This window comes from Mugil cephalus, chromosome 16, assembly GCF_022458985.1.
Source record: "Mugil cephalus isolate CIBA_MC_2020 chromosome 16, CIBA_Mcephalus_1.1, whole genome shotgun sequence".
Classification (NCBI taxonomy): domain Eukaryota; kingdom Metazoa; phylum Chordata; class Actinopteri; order Mugiliformes; family Mugilidae; genus Mugil; species Mugil cephalus.
In genome coordinates, this window is record NC_061785.1 from 15,056,583 (window position 1) to 15,073,982 (window position 17,400).

A 17,400-nucleotide genomic window follows, 5' to 3' on the forward strand; every position below is an offset into this window, starting at 1 on the left:
GTGAGCAGTGGATAAAACTAATAGCGTTTAGTGCCATCACTTGACCAAATACCCACAGAACATACAACAATCCCATCAGTCTCTGCTATACTTGGCAAACATGATGCAAGTATAATTGTCAGTATTATTATCTGAAAGAAGCATGGATATTAACTTTATTTGGCCACAAGAACTTATGATTGCAGTTATCCAATTTCATTTAATGCTATTTGTCTTGTTAACAAATTATAAAGAGCCATCATTTTCTTGTTTGCTTGATCATTCAATTTTTTATCCAGGGTCCACTGTTACCCAAATTACAGTTTCTGGTTCTACTTGCTTTTCTAGTATAATATTTTAGATTGTTTGTGGATTTCATATCCAAAAAAGCAGTATTTACCTGTAGCTGTATATTTACCTGTATGCTTTCCATTTAAGATCACGTACTGTTCTGTTAGAAAATCAGCATACGAATTAGACTGAGCATCCACAACTACTGTGGATATTTTAATTCTATCCATGACTCTATAAATGCCTTCAGAGTTCTTCACACCTTTAAACACCAGAGAACATTTACAATACCAATAAGGCGCTCCACTGCTAGCTGTGAGCTGGCAGTACATGGCTGATTCACTTCTCAGATTTTCTCAGATCAGATTTTAACCATGTGTTTGATTGAATATCCAAGTATCCATCCTGTGGCCTACCACAACTAAGCATTTTAAAGAAGTCATCACGAATAGACTGTTGTGTTAAGAGACAGTAGTCTGAGCTATCCACCATTACTTGCCCTTGCATGTACTGTACAAGCTATGTTATAGTGTATGGCCTGTGTAAGGGTTAAGAACATAAGCGCTGCCATGTGTTTTGGTGGGCAGAGTGGGCCTGTTTTGCCAGGCCAATCATCTACTGTTGGCTGTTTAAACTATGGAACTGAGACTTTCTTCTGCCAGCGCCTGCTGCCAGTGGACCGGTGGACTTGGCTGGTTACGACTCTCTCCCTCCGTGGCACTTAGTGCACAGCTATTCAGCCAGTAGACTATGATCTTTCGCAAAAATGGGCTGGAAAGAGGACTGCCGAGGGCTGCAGGCTGGGTTATAATCTTCAGCAGTATGCCCAATGCTCTTGGCTTAGGCTGAGCCGCTCACAAATACCCTCTAATTCTACTAATGCAAGGCCTTGGCTCTGTGATTTGCACAGACAAACTTTCTGCCAGTTTGTTACTTTTTATTGTTATTATTAAGTTTTTATTTATTCTTTATCAGTGGTGGTAAAGAAACTGTGATCCAAGTAAGCTACTGTATGTTGTTTTACATGGAAACACATGTACACAGCACCTTTAGTCGGGCCTTTTAGGAGTGTTGTAAGGCAATTTAAGAAAGTTAAAACAAGGTTTTAAGAAACCAAATGACGTGTTATACCACATTAAAAGTCCAAAAGGATTAATGGTTCAATATGTATTTAACAGGAATGTGTTTCCTAAGCCCCTTACAGTACATGTATGTTAGAAACATACATGCATTGTATAAAACATAGCCATTCTTGAAAGAAAAAAAAAAAAAGATGTGGACGTGGAAATAGCTAAAGTATCGTGTAACATAACCACCGGAAAAGAATCAAACCGAATCAAAACAACTGCAAATGCAGTTTACAACATCGCAACACAGTTTCGATTGCGCATGTGTGCTACCTGGCAAACAAATCAAACAGGCTTTTGATTTTTGACATTGATCACAGCGGACAACAAAGAATTGGAACAAAGTGTTTTCTGAAAATGCTAGGAAGTGGTGTGGTTTTGGAGCACCAGCTTACTGGCTCCTTGTTTCCTGGTTTACAGTAGAATCTAAGTGTATAATGAGAGCCCCGTAAACCTTTGGTGCTGCGGTCAAAGAAAGCTGCAATGCAGTTAACGTAATTAGGACCAATACCACTGTACCACCACATGCAGGACAGTTTCACACCACTGGACCAGGCTGAGACAGAGCAGTTTTAACTGAAGGAACAGGGTCAAGTTAAAACTAGTAGTACATAGTAAATACCAGGTTTCTGCCAGTTCAATGGAATCTAATGAAATGAGAATTTAATGTGCAATAGCCATCATATTTGTCATCCCTTGGTGATTGGTTGGTTTGTAGATGTGGCGTGCTGTAGATGCCACTTTGGAAAGATTTAGAGCCAGTGTAGAACGCATAAACTCGGAACAGTGAACATAATCCATGCATCCTCCGAAACTGATGCCCGGTGCTGGAGAGAACAACTCACATGGTTTTGAACTATGTGCATCTTTAATTTTTCTCTGTGCCTAGCAGATATATGCCCAAAATCACTTTTGAAAATTCAGTGAAGAGGCTTAGCTTGGCAGCAGCAAAGGTAAATAACTTCCTTTGGCCCTAGAACAGTAGGCCTGCAGTGGGGGGCCCCAGAGGACTGACAAACTTTCAACTACGCCAATGTGTTAAGTAGGGGACCTTCTGTCCTGATGCATGTCATGTGCAGGACTCTTTAAAGCAGGTAAGTATGGAAACGTTATTTAACCCAGCTAGCAAAGCTCTGTTGTTGTTGACCAAGTCATTATTAGACATTTTTGCCCGAAGACCTACTATGCTATCATTTTTTATACATATTATACCCTCTACAACTGCTTCATACTGTAACAGTGTACAGTATGGTGGTAAAGTAAATGGCTCAATGCGACCAGCACCAGCACCAGCTTTCCCTGTGACTATATACTCCAAGGGACAAGCCATGGCTCTTTTCCATTTTCAAACTCTCTGGCATTTTGCTTCAGTTAGTTACTTCAGACTCCAGCACAGTAAAGATATGGTGTTAATCAATGAATTCTTCTAAATGTATTAAAATAGAACTTGATAATAAAGAAAATCATTACCTCATGTTGTTCAGCTGAAATTACTTGATTTTTGTCATTGTTTTAAGTCGCAATTCAGAGGGTCCATATATTTTGTGAATTGCAAAAGAATATCGTTAGCCTAATAGCATAATTGCATATTTGAACAATTTTGGAAAACAATGAAAAACACAAGTTTTAGCAAGCACACTGGTATTTTTTTTGTTTATTTGTTTTTGATATTGCAGTAGTAAGTCAAAAAATGGCAGTTATGTGGTTCGACTAATGATATGCTACAATTGAAGATTCAAAACGATGCTGATAACTGCATAACTTGCTTTCCTGAACTCCAGATCATTTCATTGTGTATTTGACCACATAACATCTCATGTAACTGAGTTTATAAAGAAAGAGGAACAGAGGGAAAATTGAGTTCTGAGTGTGGAGCTGCAGGCCAAAGCTAGATTAAATGTCTTTTATTATGAAGGTGGTGACAAGCTCTTGGTCTTGCAGAGGTAACCAGATGGCTAGTTTAGAGGAAACGTCTAACAAGATTGGATCGACTGAGCCAAACAATTGTTAAGTGATAGCAGAAGAAGTCTTATGACAGGACATGATGTTGGGGGAGTATTTGTGTGTCACTTTAAGTGTGTATATGTTTGTCTATGTGTGTTTCTTTGGATGTTTCCTGGACCACTGTTGCACAGGCCACAAATCTCCACAGTAAGTGGCTGATCAAGCTTGTTAACTACGACAGTGACTGATATTACACATACGCCAGCACATTCCCTCACAGGCTCAGTTCAGCGTATCATCTTCTGGCTCACTTCTACATCGCCAGGGGTTCCGTTTTCACTGGGAACGTTATCTAACTATCGTGGCAGCAGATGGCCTGTATAACTCTACTTTACCCCTGGGAGAAAAGAAAGATCTTTGCAAAGGAGTGAGAGCCAAACATGCAGTGTGTTGCAACTCCACTTAGAGTTTGTTTCTGGTTTGTTGTGATGGGGGCTTGGCTCATACGAGGGCGGCGCTGGAGGCGCTGGTTGGGACGCCCCCCCACCCACCCCCTTCACACACACACCACACAAATTCATGAATATTCTCCCTCTCCTAAGGCTGCTGGGGGTTTGGCTCAGGAGAGAAGATGGTGGATGTGGTCTCTCCTCAGACACTGCTGGGGGTGGTAGAGACGCCTGGACGCTTAACCACCGACAACGAGAGCCTTCAGCCAAAAGAATGCTTAATGCGTACGGCTGGACCACACGTCCTTGTGGGCACAACATGCATCTGTGTGTACAAGCACTCACTTATTTGTGTATACATGATATGTTCTTCTATTTTTGTTCTACACATAGCATCTGTAACCAATAATTGCCAAACTAACTATGTTTTAACTGTGATTATTTTAAACCAATGAAACCCAGGTCAAGTCTGGTCCTACTCATTTCAGTTGAATTCCTGTAAACCCTGTTTGAAAGCTGTTGCTACCATCTGTAAGGCTACAAGATCAATGGTGGAGAGTGAACTGTGCACAGTGAAAGAGACTAGCAAGGATGTGGCGACAAGAGACCATGGAATGTTAATGAAATTCAGCGAGTTGTGGCAGTGAAAGAAGAAAATACCATTGGGGACTCAAAGTGGGCGAGTACTTAGTGGAAGCAACTGTAAAGGGATATGATTGAGATGAGAATCAATGATACGGTTATTTGGCATATGACTCAAACACAGAGTCCCCCAAACATTTAGTCCAAGAAAACACCACTGACAACTTTGGCTCTTATGACCAAAGTCACCCTGCTGATAGCAGGATGGAGCAAGGGTTTAACCCGCTTAGAGGGACCATGTTGGCATTCTTCTAGTTCTGTCCATTAACAAGCATCTGTACCAGAGTATTACCTGGCCAACCAATCACTGGACTGTCCACTAGCAACCAACTGTTGAGGCTCATTTGAAGCACTGTGTGACATACGGCGCAACCTATGTACATAGCCATTTATACTGCGCTCATCAGTGTGGTTTGTTCTGTACAACTGCCACCCAAACATTAGTCGGTGGTGTGTCAGTTTAATTTTTGTTTCTACTTCCTGTTTCACGTTCTACTTCCGAAGTTTCGCCGAAGACGAGCTAAGTGCTAATGTGTGTACCTCCGAAGCTCCTCAGTTAACCTTTCCATCTGTTGAAAACAATCAGTTTGAAAATTGCAGAAATGGAGAAGCAGCACTTAAGTTCAGCTTTAAAGGTACTTTTAGGTACTTCACTTGAGTGTAGTAACCCCCAGTTGGAGCCAATAATTTATAATCTGTTAGATGTTTCTCACAGAAAACTTTCCCCTTGAACATTTTAGGTGACTTACATTGTTGATTTATGGCCTGATAATACATGACGGACCTTTTTCCTTTGTACTCTATTATTCATTTAACAACACTCTTTTAAGTATAATTAACTGTGATGTAATTTTTGCTTTTACATAAGTTCACTTTGATTATATTAAATTAATAGAGATCTTATTTGGAATGAATGAATGAATGAATGAATAGGCTAATGTGGCAGTTCTATTTCTTAATCTTTTCAGCTCAGCGTGTGATAAGTCGTGTTTTTCTATCAATCTATTTTGCCTACCCTTTGAACGTTATTGCTTTTACAATGGAGAAATTATATAGTTATAGGTCATCAAAAAACTCTGTGTCATGGTTGGTCATTCATAGTGTTTCATTTATTTGTTCTCTTTCTTTTGCATCTTGTTGCTTCCCTGCTTGCTCTACCTTTGTGTTTGTCAGGGGCGTGGGACTCCGACCTCACCCAGATAGCAGTGTTTTCCTGCACACCTGAGACTCATCTGCTAATCAGTTCCTGCAGTATTTATAGCCCTGATGCTGATTTGTTCAGTTTTCCAGTACAATGCTAATCCTACAGCCACGTTGAGCCTTGCAGTTCCGCGTTCCTGTTATTCCCCTGTTTCTACTTGCACCACGTCCACTTCCTCCTTGCCCAACTCTTCAGCCTGCCTCGTTCAGCTCCACACCTGTCACCAGCCCAGCTCACCCGGTCTGCCGTGCTTCTCTCGAGCCTGCTCTTCAGCTCAGCTCGTGTTGCCACTCAGTCACCTGTCATCTTTCATTACCTGCTTTGCCACACACAACAGGGAACTTGAGTTCCAGCTCCGCCATCTGCTCCCACCGTCCCTCCATTACCATATTGCGCAATAAAACTGTGCTTAACTATTTCCAGTCTCTGTCCTAGAACTCCGTACAACACAGTGTGGTGGCTGTGAACAAAAATCACACGCGTCAGAATGTTAAGTATTGTGATTGGATGTTGTTTTAGCTAGATGCAGATGCCCCAAAACAAATATGACCCACGTAGTGGATGCAATGTAAAATGTGGAGGATAACAGATTTTGCAAATATTGGCACAACATGTCTCATTCTAGGTGAAGGTTCTCTTGTGGAGTACCCCCCAAAAAACTAAAACAATTAGGTTCACATTTGTGTGTGGCGCGGACTTGGAACTCGCACTTCCATGTACAACAGCAGACTGTGTAAACTCACTTGCATGGTGCGTGGATTTTTAAGGGGTAGCATTGACAAAAGCCACAACTGACCAGCCCACATATCATGCTGGTGGTGTTTAGCAATAACAATTCTGCGAAATGAACATATGCTGCATGGTTCACCATAAAATTGCAAGAACTGCAGCTTCCTTGGTCATCACTTTCATTAAGTCTGGAAATTGGTCGGCATTACTTTCCATTACATAGCTTGAAAAAACATTGAGAGTTCATTATCCAGATACTCATACTGCATTTTAAGTTTGCATCCATATGCTTGTCAGTCAGGTGATGGACTTAAACTCTCAGATTATATTACATTAACACGTCCCCCCAATACCAGCATACAGGAAAGATGTTTGCAACAGGAAGTGATCTAAGCACATTAAACAATTGAGATCAGGATGACAACAGCGCTGACAGAAGTTGTTTATTCACGTCTACTGTGTGACTGAAAGTAATGAGTAGAAAGAATTTTGTTGGTCACTAGTGTAAGCACCTGAGGCAGGATGACATCTTAAGTCATCCAAACAGAACAAGAATGTAGGTTTGTTGATTCAACATCAGTTTTTTGCAGATAAAGTTTTACAGCCCTACTTTTTCAATTTCTTTTTTTTTTTCACCCTTTGTCATATTGTGTGGTTTCCTGTGTTCCTTATAATCACTTTTTTCAAATCTTCCTCTTGTTTCACTTTTTTTTTATTATTATGTAAAGCCTTTTTGCAAAGCACTTGTCTGGTTTATATTACAGACCATCATGTCTGTTTGATGACTTTATTACATCCAGCTGATCCCCAGCAGAATCACTGTACAGTGGATAGACAGTGAAGTAAACTTGTGGTCTGACCCTGTTTTACCTCATGTTGTTTGTTCTCGGTCTTCCCAACAGTCTGTGGGGCTGAAAAACCTTCCTGGGGATTCCTGAGATCAAGCAGGCCCCCCTTTCTACTCCTTGGGCAACTGGTTAGCTGTTCTCAAAGCATCTGGTGAATATTTTCAGCTAATTTAAATAATAATGATAATAATCCTCAGTGCTGGAACATGGGCGTAGTCATGTACGTCTTACATGACCTTTGATCACATGATTACATGGTCTTGCAGAAATACTCAGAAATAATAATTCAATCGAATCAAATCTGGCTTGATCCTGTTTGACTTCTCTGGCTCAAGGTGAATAGCTTAAATATAGTCAGGAATATATTTTGTCATTTGAACATGTGTGCACTCTTATCAAAAGCACTGCAGGATGCCTCAAAAAGCTTGTATATGTATATGTCTTACATGACGGGGATAATGGAAGTAACTGAGGTGTCTCACCAAGGTTTCTTATAGTCAATGGCGGCTGAAATTTGGTGGGCGGTCTAACAAATGCACAATACTGATTAAGTAGTTAACACAGCAGCAAAAGGAACATCACCTACAATACACATGTGATTATGACAACAGTCAGAATCTATGACAACAGATACTGCACTATGGGGAAAAAAACTCTATTTTGTGTCAGAAAAACCTCACCAGGACTTGAACCCTAATGTCACTAAGGTTGTGGAATCCTTTGTCACTAACCAAGATTCATGATCATTTTATTGATTCCCAAAGGGAAACTTTTTTTTACCCAAGAATAGCCAAGAAAAGTGAATTCTTGGTTACACTTGCCATTAGCCAATCCCTTCTTTCAAACCAAGAAACACAAAACTTACTATTTTGTTGTTTGTCACTTTGAGTTATTTGAACATAGTTTTTCTCATCTTTTTTTGTGTTAGCTTGGGAGGGCTTAGCCCAATAATACCAGCCGGGTTGGATTGTCGTGTTAGGCACTGGCAAGATGGTGACGGCTAAAACCACCGCATTGAGCTTCAAAACCACCTGTGTTGGTGGCTAGCTGGTGCATTTCCCAGCAAGTGAACCAGATATTACCTTTAGGGGCTGGTAGAGACCAAAAACTACAAGTCATGATAAGTCACTGCTGATTCCCTGCGGAAAGATTATTGCAAAATATAAGAACACACATAAGAACACCAGATTAGCTGGTCAGATGCTGTTACATAACCAACAAGTTGGCATTATCAACACACATGTCTTGAAAAGGCCAACTTTCCACATACTGGATGCAATCAGGTATTCAACTTTAATGTTACTCAAAAACTATGAAACCGCATATGAACTGAAAGGCCCTAAATGAAAATCAATTTAGTCCTTTTTACTGCATTTGGCCCCTCATCTTAAGTTCGTGTTTGGTGCTCACATTTCACAAAATGTGCTAAGCTTATAACGGTGCAGGGTGTGCAGAACAGATACTCTGCCTTGAGAATAATGAGAACCAGAAGCTAGCTTTCCACTGTGGACCAAATCGCACTTTTTTTCTTCTTCTTTTTTTTGAGATGTAATCTATGCTTTCCAAACTTAACAGTAACAACATTTGTGAATGACTCATCTGCTCCAATTGTATTTGTTGAGTCACAGAGTAAATCTCTTACATTTGTCGCTGTATCCTCATGCATCACATTTTGTAATAAAACCCTCTAACAATAATGTCTTAAGTGACAATATCTCCTCTCTCGGAGTTCATTGACCGTTAAAACTGCATCAAATTTTGGAAACAAAATGAAATTTGTTTGCCAAATGGATCCCTCAAAGGTCTAGGGGGCCAAATGAGATGGCCGTAGTTTTAATCAGTTTTTCTTGCAAAGGTTTTAAGACTTGCTCTGTTAACCAGATTAAAGAGAGACACATGAGTTTTGTTTGACAGTATAAGCACAAATTAACTGCAAGTAAGAAAAAGCACTCCTTCCCGTACTAATGAAAGGTACATAAACTGTAAGGCCTTGTGCTGTTCCAGCAGTGACTGTGCAGCTAAAATTGTCGGCCTAAAGTCTGATAAAGATCTCAGTTCCATTCCAGTCTGCGTTTACTGCTTCTTACAGGGCATCTTATAGAGATTTCAGCCTTGGACTCAGCTTCCTCACTCTGACATTTACAGATATAGGGGTTTGGATTATCCACACTCACACGGGGGGATGGAAACATAACCCCTGCTGTCCAAATCCTCCACCCCACCAACCTTCCTCTAAGGGCTTCCTTGCAACCATTATAACAAGACCCAACTCCTATAAATTTTTCTGGCTGGGCGTATGTTGCTGGCAGCTAACTTGTACTGTATACATACTGGGCTACTCTTAGCTTAGCTTCCTCTGGTTTTGGTGCTGGTTCTACAGGGGGATCTGGAACCAAGGTGATCCACGTCAGCTCAGAACTTACAGTGGGATTCATTGTTGTCGCATACGCTGCATGTTCAGACTAATGTGTTAAACTCTCTGCAGGCTGACTAAGATCCTCAAAGTATGAGATTAAAGTATTGCAATCACGATAAACAGTGATCAGCCATAACATTATGACCACGTGCCTAATATTGTGTAGGTCTCCGTTGTGCCTCCCAAAGAAGTTCTGACTCATTACAGAATAGACATGGGTCATGGGGGTGTCCTCTGGTGTCTGGCAACAAATTGTTGTTGTCAGGTTTGTTCCAGTGCATCCCACAGATTCTTGATCAATTTGGAATCTAGTGAATTTGGAGGCCATGTCAACACTTTGTGCTATTCTTTGTGGGGTTTTTTTTGTTTGTTTTTTTTTTGTGCGTGTGTGTGTGTCAGGCTGCATCCTTCTGGGGTTGGCTGCTGCCATCAAGGAGTGCCATTGGTATGGGGTGGGGCGCATTACCTGTGGCAATAATGCGATTAATCGCGATTAAATATTTGAATCTTTTGAAAGTCCTTGTCAAAACCAGTGAATATCAACTTGAACCACTGAATGACTTGATTGTTTTTGCAGTGTTTTGCTTTATGCACAAGTTTGTAGTTCTCTCTGCACCTCAGTTAGATCAAATGGTCCATGTAAGCAGCCACGATTGTTACAGGGCTTAGCGATATAAAAAGCCAGGTTGGCAGGATGATGCCATTATGATGAAGTTTGAGTTGTGATTTAAATTCTCAGTTTCTGTGGCAAGTTCAGTGTTTTTCAAACCTTAATTCTGAAAATAAGGTTTGAAATTACCAAAGCAACAGTCGGATGCATGATCATCACGCCTAATAGAGATAATAGAATATGCAAAATGTAGCAGAGTATTGTACAAAGACGAAGAGAGAAATAAAAGCAGTTAAGTGGGTGGAAATAATGTAGCGTCGAGTTGGTGACAGGTCTGCGCGCTCATCTGTCTTCTCCTTCATCCCTCCTTTCACCCTCTCTTTCATCTTTCATTCCTTAGGCTTGTGCCACCCGACACACCGCAAACACTGCCAGGGGAAAAACAGGATGGGCCAGTGCTGATGACATCATAACGTCGGTCGCTCGGTGCTGATGGAGTGATGGCCTGTGCGAGCTTGTGTGTGCGATTTCTGTAGGTGTAGGGAAAGCCGCGCTGCTCAAAGAGCTACTGTGACCCCACTTCTGCTTCACTGCTCCCAATTTACCACTAAACATGCGCACAAGTGTGTGTAAAGTTACTTATGGGGTGATAGTAAGATGTCAATGGGCTTTCACCCGCACTACAGTGACTTGAAAACATTCAATGGAACATTCAAAACCACTAACGGCTTCTAACGGTGAATGACATCAGAGCTGTCATGTTTCTCGTTATTTTTCACTTTTTCCTCAAAGTTTCCGCAAAGTTTTTTTTTTTTTTTTTTTGCTCTCTTACATGTGAAGTGCACTGGCCTATATGTGGACAGTCAGCCTCTCCTTGGATGTGCACTTAAATATTTATTAGGGTGGAAAAGGTCTGATGGACAGAGTATGCACTACCTGCCTTCTGACTGCCTTCTATGGATGGGGGAAAAATATATTAAAAAAACTGGGTGACAGAAACAGAGAAGACAGGACTGGAGAGGGGAATATATGACAGTTAATTCACGTCACAGGCCTTCATGCCAAAAATACTACTCATATCTGAATCTTTGAAACCCTCTTCATAACTTTAGCTGACAGCTGTCACCAACGCAAACTGGCAGCCATCTTAAAAGTAACAATAATTTAAGATGTCACATCTGTTTTCGTTTCAGACACATTTCAGTTATGATATATCACTGTGGTTTCGACTGAAATGAGGCATCTCTGCGAGCCCTAGATTTGTAAGCAATCTGGCTTTCTTTTCATTGTTGTTTCTCGTTGTCGTCTGTACGAAAGCTGCCAAACCTATGACAAGTGTTTCGGAAGAGTGATGTAAGATTTACTTGTCTCAGAAATGTTGACATAAGTACGGCGATGTGGGTGTCGAGGTGTCAGTGTCAGTTTAGTGGCTCTGGATCAGATTGTGAGTAAAATGTCCACATAGTTCAGACAAAACAACAAAAAAATTGAAATGTCTAACACAAATATGGCACAAACTGCGGCTTGACAATATCCCGGCAATATCCACAAATACAAAACAATATTTTATTTTGATGGCAGATTGGTCTGATGCTTTGCGCCCTTTGTAATTTTTTGCATTTTTGGACAGCGGATTTTCACACAAGTTCTAAAAGTGGACAAAGAAACCCTATTTAAACAAAGGAAACAGAAACATTATACTTTTCTGTTTGTGTATGCAGGAAAATTAGCCAATATTACATATCTGTGAGTTGCAAAAGTAATTGTAATTCTTGGATAGCAAATAACCGTTTTAGATCATACTCTCCGCCATCTTTATTTTATGTCACTCCCTACATCATCTGATTGGTTAGTTGATTTGACCGCAGTTCAAGAAGACGCAGTTTAATGAAAAAATCTGTCAGAGGATGAGGCAGAAAGGGAGATTTTTCTCTCAACTAATCCAGTGGCCCACGCCACTGACAAGAAGGAGGATTGAGAGACCCATTTTTGTGGAGGATGAAGGAGATTCAGAGGCTTCGGACGGAGACGGCAGCAAGGACAGGATCAGCAATACTTCATGGTGGCTGGTCAGACGGTCAGAAGTTTATGACCATACCTCAAAAAACAAAACAAGTGTTACAAAAGGGGCGTTTGTGATCCGAATATTACCTTCTGTGTTTCATGTGGCACATTCGCACAGGCAAAACATACTCAGTAGTTATGGCTCTGCTACTTTCCATCCCACTCCACTCCCTGTCAGAGACAGTTTTAATTACTTTGCAAACTACAATGGATGATAAAAATATATTTTTGATTATATTTTTGATACTATTTATTCTGGGGAAGAAATGACCAAATCAGACTCACCTAGATTTAATGATTTAATTGTCTAAAGTTAATAGTTAGTCATCTGTACAAACTTTGAATTATAGTGTATCCTTTATAAATCTAAAGTGACAAGAGGGAGAAAAAAAATGTCAAATCAAAGAAAAGTCTCAAAAAAACTTCCAGACATCAGAGAGATGTCGATTCACACTGGATTATAATCAGGACCTCTGTGATACGAGGTGGGGAATTTGTGGTGTAATTTTTACTTTACAAATCACAGACATGAGTGATTCGCACGGGATTAAGATCATAGGCCACTTCCATGATTATTACAAATTACCAGAGGTCCTCTGGTAAAACTAGTCCCATGTGACTAGGGCGTTAAACTTTTGATCAGTTGATGAATGAACAGCCAATTTCAGTTAAATTGTTGTTTTCAAAAAATTGCCTGCTCAATTTTTTTGCTCCCTTGCTCCCATTTGTTCTTTTTGCATTTTGAAGCTCTGCTTAGAACCAACTTAAGCTCCAACAGAGCAAAATTCCAATTCAAGATACTTCCTTTAGAGGGCAGCTAGAACAGATGGTGGTGTCAGTGGTAAATGATGGAAATGAACAGGTTTCTCCTAGTCTTTAATTTTCTAAAACTGTTAACAGTCAGGAACAATGCAGAACAAAGTCCTTTAATTTGTTTTGTAATCTGCCCCTCTTTCCCTGTCACTTCTAATGTATCTGTAGCTGCTCAGTGCGAACTGAGACAACCAATCCAATGACATCACGTCAATGGCATTGCCCTGTGTTTTAACAGTGAAACTTAAATGGCAAGATTTTGAAAATCCTTTCGCCATCAGTGTTAAAACTTGCATACTTATAACTTACATAAATTATAACTGATGACAGACCTTCTTTAAATTATCATAACTATGTTTTTTGTTTCATGTCCCCTTTAATGACAAGGCCCTGGTGTTGTCCAACGTCCCATTTGTTTTAAGACATCTGGGATTTTTCACATTCTGATCTTCGTACCACATGTTTGTGGAAGTGTATGATTGCATGGAGCTAAGGAGAATAGTTTGGTGTAAGTGATAGGTGTCATATTTGGAGACGAAACAACACTGCATTCCTGCACCAGAACCTCATACCATTTGTGAAACATGGACCAATGAATTTTGAAGTATACCAGCAAATTCTAAAAGAAAATGCCAGCACATCTGTCCATGAGCTGAATCGAAGAGAAACGGGGCCATGCAGCATAACAACAACCACAAGCACAGAAGTCATTCTACACAAGTTGATAAAGAAGTGCACTATTAATTTTTCGGAACGGCCGAGTCCAAAACAATGTAATCCAATATAAATGTTGGTGGACCTCTGCACACAACTGGGTAGTCCTACAGCCAATCAGGCTCAGTGTGTTGTAAAGAAAATCAACTCTTCTTTCCATTGCTCCATAAAGCCCGCCCAAATGATTTGATTGGCCCGGCATATCTTCACTGGGCTTAATGATTTCTTATTGGAGCAACTCCAAACCTTAAAACCCCACAAAAATGTTATGTGCAGGGGGAAATTTGGGCTGACTTCCAGGCTAGGACCAAGACCCAGTAGTTGGGAACTGATGAGTATAGATTTAAGCACATACAGTACAGACACAGAACTTCCTTCAGGACAGCAATATAGAAATATTTCTTTACAAGTAAAGGCCCTTCATTAAAATGAATTAAGCCTTAACTAATATTAACCTTTAAAATAACAATAATATATATAACAGAGGAAGAATTGCTTTCCCTCTGTGGTAGAGATGTATGTAAATATACAATAGAAATACACAAGATGGCCATAAATACCACCATTAAACCCATCTAAAAACAGTCTAATCCATCCATATCCATCAATTTAAGATTCACTTCACCTCACCTTGCTCACCTGCCCGAAATGGGATGTGCCATGTGCCAGTACTTTGAAGGAGACTTAAATTGATAATTAAATATTTCACCAAACATGTATAAGGGGGAAAAAGTCTGTTTGTTTTCAGGAGAGGGAACAGCAAACCCTGCTATGCATATTTGTACATATATGTAGTTTTAAACTCCACTAAACTCTTGCTTAAGATGTAGTCAGAGTGTATGAAGTATTACTGTGGTCTTAAGAGGTTTCTATTGAGTTGCATGCAAAACTTGTAAAGACCAGAGATTAAACAGCTAGAAACAGTGGCCTAACCAACTCCATTTTCATCTTGCACAGCTGTCTACAAAGCAGAATCACTTCTTTGACCAATCAAGTTGAGTTGCAATTACCCGTTGGACAATACCACATACAGTATGTGGGCAAACAAACCTACCTCTGAGTCTCCGCAGACAGAAAGAAAAAACTGGAGAAAAAGAGGGAGAGAGAGGATGACTCAGGTTCTCCTCCCTACTCATCCATCCGACTATCCCTCCATCTGGTTTGTGTTTGTATGGATGTCTCTCATCCTGCAGCTCCTGCCCCAGCAGACCCCAGCTCCTCCATTACCCCTCCCTACATGCTGCTTGTGCCAGCTCAGTGCTGAGATAGTGGAGGTTCCCTGGACATGAGGTAGAAACATGTTGGCCTATGCTCATGAGCTTAGCCTCAATGAGATGGACTTGGATGGAGTCTGGACATCTGGATGTGGACGGGTTGTCCTGTGCAGGGGGAACGGTCTCACTGTTTGGGTGATAAAGTGGGCCAAATCAGGCAGGCCCTGGTTTTGGGACGCGATTCAAAGTTTTGGTTTGCATCTGGCCGGCGGTTCATAGCTCACGATGGGATTAAAGCAAAGGAAAATGAACAACCGTCTTACTTGGGCTCAGATACTCTGGTCCGCGGGGAAAAGAAATCTAGTTTGATGACTGATGCATCACATTGTCTTTGGATGTTGGTGGGTTTGGCACGGTGGGCGCACGGTGACGGTTCAGACGGAGCATGCTCTAGGCAATGACGCAGTACCCCATCGATCATCAGCACTTCCAAACCGTGTCGATGGTCCTCTGTGTGAAGGACAGAAGCCCGGGCTGAGTTGAGACACACTGAAGCCTCTTCACTAAACACCAGAAAGGAGCGTCATTGAGTGGGATGAACGGTGTCCGAAATGACAGATGACGGTGGTCTGAGAAATCTGTGGTCTTACTCACATTTGTTGCAGTTGCAGCTTAACTGTTTGCAACTTAATATTCTTCCAAATCTGTCTTCTTCGAGCAAGAAAGCCTAACTTTGACTGCTGGGCTGTTTTCTGAACAGGTTAGCGAGGAATAGTTGCACCAAGTCAAAACCTTTCCTGCATGCACATCTTCCCCATACATCATCGTCCTAACATTTAATTCAAATTTAAAGACAAACTGCTGCACTGTTTTCTCCATTATTAGCTACATATCCAATGAAGCCCGATTAAAAATTGTAACTCTTCCAATTGTGTAATTCTCCCAACTGGCGAAAGACTGCCTTTTCAGTATCCAGAGCAGTCCCATTGATTTTAATCAGTACATCTATTGCTGACATGCAAACACAATCAGTGTGATGGAAAATTGGATTTAGGACACTGAATCGATCGGACATGTACACCTGAATCCTGTTTGTCTAACATGCCTAAAAAAAAATAAATAAATGCTGCATGATTTTTAGCCAAAAAGCTAGACATCCCAAATGAAAATAAGTTGCTTGACAAATTTTTAAAGTTTATTTATTTATTTTATTTCAGAGATGGACATAAATCTTTTAAAAATGATCAGATCAGTATCTGGCTTCAGCCGAGCACCATCTTTTGCAGTTATTTATTTTAGGTTGGCCACAAACCAAAATGGCGGTCGGCGAGTGGCAAAGCTGCCAAAAATCAAAAAAGAAGAAGATTCGACACACACACGTCTGTACTTTACTCTGGAAAACGAAATCAGTCAAACAGCAAATTGTGCAATCGAGATGTTTGGTGAGGTGGTGGCAGGTGATCGTCATTCAATACTGCCAACTTCGTCACCTACCAAAAATTGGATGACCAGCCCAGAGATTTCACCGTCTGTTGCAGCTTTTGGAGCCAAGGTATTAGCTACCTTCTCCATGCTACATTAACTTTGACAGGCCTATTTATTGGACAAAATACAGCCTCCCAGTGCACACATGACCTAGAATACAACTGAAATAATAAAAGCCTTTAAGAATCTCCGGGTGAGGAAATATTGCCTATGAAAGAACAGATCAGGACACGGATCGGCTGATACCAAATATTAAAGGATCGGGGGCAAAGAAACTTGATCTCTGTTACATTTTGTTTTACACTATCAGGACATTTGTTTGGTCTAAGCTGAACATTAATATGCTTCTTCGTGTTCAACACTTTAAAATATGCCAGCTGATGGGGTTTCTGAGCCTAACTAATGTTGACATGCATGGTTTGCCCTTCTGAGGATATATGGTGACATCAGCCTGTAAATAGTGGGAGTGAACGGTGAACAGTCATCCTTTGATGGTTAATAGAGGATTTGAGGCGTTTACACTGTCACAGTTAAAATCCCTCCCGGTGCAACATTTATAAAAGGGGGGGAAAAAAAGACATGCACCAGCAACATTTATCCCTCTCTGTCTGCCCCAACCCAGCATGGCAAAACACGATTGCCCTTTTGAAAGAGGCAGGAGTTAAAGTGCAAACTTTACCAGAAGTTATATAACATGTCTGCATTTTTTATCCCCATGCAGTGTCATTTACTGTAATACGCTGGCAATAATTTAGCATTTTTTTCCCCCCACAGGAGCTCCACATCCAAAACCCTTTTTAAAACCGGTATCACCTCACAAACATAAATCATATGGATTTGCTTCTGTTATGTCACTCTAATTGGCCACTTATTT